The sequence below is a fragment of the Benincasa hispida genome, chromosome 10 (genome assembly GCF_027475165.1).
Source record: "Benincasa hispida cultivar pf3 chromosome 10, pf3_genome.v1.1, whole genome shotgun sequence".
Classification (NCBI taxonomy): Eukaryota; Viridiplantae; Streptophyta; class Magnoliopsida; order Cucurbitales; family Cucurbitaceae; genus Benincasa; species Benincasa hispida.
Window position 1 is genome coordinate 35,964,147 of NC_143487.1, and position 4,828 is coordinate 35,968,974.

A 4,828-nucleotide genomic window follows, 5' to 3' on the forward strand; every position below is an offset into this window, starting at 1 on the left:
CCCATTCCTAGCTCAAATGCAAACTGAACTATTTGGGATGCATACTATAGATGGATCAGGGCGAATGAGAAAGCACATGCCTATATCCTTGCCAGCATATATGATGTTTTGGAAAAGAAACACGAGAATATGGGTATTGCCAAAGAGATTATGGAAATCTCTACGTAGGATGTTTGGATAACCATCCTTCTCTCTAAGGCATGATGCTATCAAATACGTTTACAATTATTGTATGAAAGAAGGGGCCTCTGTTAGAGAACATGTCCTGGATATAATGGTCAATTTCAATGTGGCAGAAGTAAATAGGGTTGTCCTTGACGAGAAAATTCAAGTTGGTTTTATTCTAGAATCTCTTCTGAAGAGTTTTCTGCAGTTCTGCACGAATGTGCTTATGAATAAAATAGTAACTTGACTATTTTACTCAATGAGCTACAGGCTTACCAGACTATGATGAGAGCAAAAGGTTCGGAACCAGAAGTAAATGTTACTTCTGCTGAAAAGAGAGAAACGTCCTCCAAAAAACCTGATATTGCTTCTTTTTCACAGAGTAAGAGTATTCCTGTTAAAAAGAACAAGGGGAAAGGAAAGAAGAAACTCGATGGTAGAAAAGGCAAGGCTAACGCGGCAGATAAAGGAAAATATTTCTACTGCAACGAGGAAGGGCACAGAAGAGAAACTGCCCTAAGTACCTTGTAGAGAAGAGAGTAGAGAAAGCAAAATAGATAAACTAGTTCCTGAAGATTGCTTGTTGTCCTCAAGTTAACCAGTGGGAGATGTTGCAGTTGCTGTGAAAAGATTATCTTTATCTACTTTTTTTTATTTTATCTTGTTGTAAAGAATAAATTATATATATTTTGTAAATGAAATGTTCATCGACGAAAGTTATGTTTGTTCTATTGCAAAGCAACTTCTGTTAGAACCAACCTAGTTAAAATCCATTTGCAAGTATTTAAATATTTAAAACAACTAAGAAATCAATAAAGGCAAGTAGTTATTTAACGTAAAGTGATAAGTTTAGATTGAAAAGTTCAAAGTGCACAAAACTTGTTAGGTAAAATAAAACTAAAATACTTCGATTGGATCAAAGTATAGAAAGTTTGAGATTTCTAGGACTATTTGATAGAACATGAAATCTAGTGAGAACTTTCTAGTTGCTTTAATTGTTTTTTCCAACATCATTCCAATTTTAAGGTATTTCTGAAATCCATATGCGATACGAAGAACTCATAAAAATTATTTATGATATGTAAAAGTTGTTTACATAGTTAAAAAATATGAAAATATCGATATAAGTGTTAATATCGAACCCTTAAGAGTTGAAATATTGTTCGAGATCACCTTGTATTATTTGTTTCCATAAAAGCTTGCATATTGATAAAGAGTTATTGATTAAAACTGAAGAGTTATTGATTAAAACTGACACTGGAAACAAAAGGTTGTTTAGACAGGCCAAATGCGTCTTATTCAAAGAGTTGAGAATACCTCGATGCAGTGGGAGGAATGTATGACTTTTCAGCCATTATTGAGAAACAAGTGTTATGGAAATAAGATGCATTCCCCATACAGTTTAATAAGAAGTTCATTTTACACTAACATATTTACAACGATTCTCTCGGTTAAAGTGTTTGAGAATCTCCTAGTAAGACTAGGACTACCAAGTATATAACCTAGGGTAAGTGGGAGAAAAATTGGGTATGTGATACCGAAAGGTAAACCATGGGTATGTGATGCCTAGTTTATTGTGTTTCTATGTAAAAACTTAAAAACTAAGTATTATATATTCAGATATATGTATTACCACTCGAGTTTTAGTTCAAGTGGGAGTTTGCTGGGTTTTATGTCCTAAAACTCGTAGTTTGTAAACAATAAAACTTATTCTGAATATTCAATAAGTTGTTATTGAATATATGAATTGCTTATTTCGTTTTAGAAATAAATCCAATAAACTAAAAAGATCCATGACTATTACATTACTTGAACTCTATGTGGAGACATAAAAGTGGATCAGGTTCGAGTAAGTGGTCAAAATGATCTATAGTATATGAATAAGGTTGGGTGCCTTATTCTGGTAATACTATCAGATGCGACCCACTATGAAGTTGTTACAAAGAGTTGTAAAGTGCTAGAGACGAAGTGATCTTGATTCGTACATGTCATGACATGAGGAGTGGGGGCGTCCCGTACAATGGGATTGTACAAGATCGGACCACAAAATAAGTCACTCTTATTTTATAACACTATTTAATGTTTAAGACTGACTATTTCAAAATGATGACTTAGGTAACTTGATCTTAATTCTGAGTTAACTATGAACTTCTATTTATTCGGGATTATTCTTAGATTTGCATAGGTGAGGGTTGGCTCAACAGCGTTGGCTCAATAAATCTCCATTTAAGGGGTAAGACCGGGTACATAGTTGGGGACATAGGGTGCAAGATGGAACTCACTCCTACCTGCTTTTAGGGATAATAGTTAAGGGATGACTCTGGATCTTGAGCAAGGAGCCCCACCCTCTTATTGGCCCGAGAGGGACTCGATTTGATGATCAGATCAAAAACCAATTGTTCATTAGATGATTAGTGGAACTTAAGGAACAAAAGGTTATCTCAGGGCTAAAACAACCTTTTGACCCAGCCGTTACTAAAAACAACCTGTGAAGGGTTAACTTACTAATCATGGTTATATCGAGTGGACATAATATATCTACAATGAGGGGAGTGCAACTCTAGGCTTTAGTGGAATGACCCAGTAGTTAACGAATGACGGTTAATTCGGTGTTAAGAGTTTAGCCACTTAATCTTGGATCATTGGATAATCAATTAATATTTAAATGTGATTTAAATATTAAATTCATGAATAGGGATTCAGATGATGGAATTAATGTTAAATTAATTTAATATTTGATATTAAATTAATTAGAATTAATTAAATTATTTAATTAATTATTTATTATTAATTTTATAAGAAAATTAATTATGAATTAATTTGGTAAAATTAAAAATTTCAATTTTGAAAATAAAATTGATTTTGGAAATCAATTTAGAAAAATAAAATTAAAGAAATGATGGAAAATGGAAAAAGTGGGATTTCTCCACTTTCCATTCCAAATAGCTCACACATTCTCCACTCCTTTCTTGATTCAATCTTCCAAGCATGAGGTGCAACTCATGCAACTATCTTCATTGCATGATAGTCTTGCAATAAATAGAGAAGATTAGGATGAGAATCGAGCATGCAACATATGAGTTTTTGCTGAAAATCTTGAGGTTGAAGGTCTTCTTCGATGGTGCAACAACGATCTTTTTCTCCAAATTTTCTTTATTCAAGCTTATTTTGAGTTCCACGACTCAATCTAAGGCAAGAGAATAGTAGGGAAGGCCTTGAGGTGGTTCACAAGTTGATTTGGAGAAGATTTGCAGCTGGAATCGAGATTCAAGAGGTTCTTCAAAGGTATGTCATGAAACCCTCTTATTAGTTTATGAGCATGCTTAATTTAAAGCCAAAATTAATCAATTAGAATGCTTATTGATCTGTTTAACTTCCGCTCCGTGTTTTCTGATTCTAATAATATTTAAATTGTATCATGTACGTGCATATTGTATGTGATGTAGATTTAAAATCTCACCACGGGAAAGCATGTTTCATGCATTAACATATGTATAAATTAGTTATAATATATAGTATGCATGTCTAGAGTTTCATAAGTTTAATATAATGTTTATATTAAAATATGGAATTCTCAAGCGAGGTTATAGTATGTCTATAGTTTTATAAGAGTTGTAAAATGAACTAGACATTTGAAATCTATAACAAAGATAAGCTGCATGCTCACTTAGGTTTAATAACAACTTGTTTTAGTAGTTAAAATAGGTTGACTTTAGTACACTTAGCACATTGAATTTTACCTCTTGATCATCCACATATATGGTCAGTTCCCCTTTATGTACATCAATCATGACTTTTTCGGTAGCTAAAAATGGGCATCTAAGAATGATTGGAATGTCTCAGCTTCATAGTCTAGAATAATAAAGTTTACCGAAAAAAGTCTTGTCAACTTTTACTAATACATCTTCGATCTTCCCTTCAGGGTGTGTAATGGATCTGTCAGCAAGTTATAGCATTACCATGGTAGCCGTTTCTTCACCAATCTCGAGCTTTTTGAAAATTGAGAGGGGCATCAGGTTGATACTAGCTCCCAAATCACATAATGTATAACCCACTTCTATTCCTCTGATCGAACATGGGACTGTAAAGCTGCTTTGGTCTTTTTACTTCTCAGGAATTTTTCTGCTAATCAGGGTGTTACATTTATGAGTCAATTCCACGGATTCAAACTCCCTGATCTTCCTTTTCTTTGATAAGATATCCTTCAAACTTCACGTAACTCATCATTTGTTCTAATACTTTAATGAGTGGAATATTGATGTGTAACTACTTAAGAACATTAAGGAAGCGTTTAAACTGGTTTTCGTCATTCTTCTTTTGTAGGCATCAAGGGAAAGTTGCATTCAGACGCACATCAGGTACCCCTTCGTTGGACGTACTTGGTTGAGAATGACTAGTAAAGCCAGGTGCCCTTTCTGGTTGAATTCTTTTAGGTTTTGTAATTGCTTGAGATATGTCTGCATGCATTGAAGGATGATGACTACCTTTTATTGGGTCTTTTCCTTTGTTTTCCACTAGTGGTCTACCACTGTGTAATATCACTGCTTGACATTGCTTTGGTTCATTATTCTATCCAGATGCTTAAGTGTTACTGGGTAATGAGCCATGCAGCTGGCTCTTCAGCTCATTCGCAATTTGTCCAACCTACATCTCCAAATTTCTT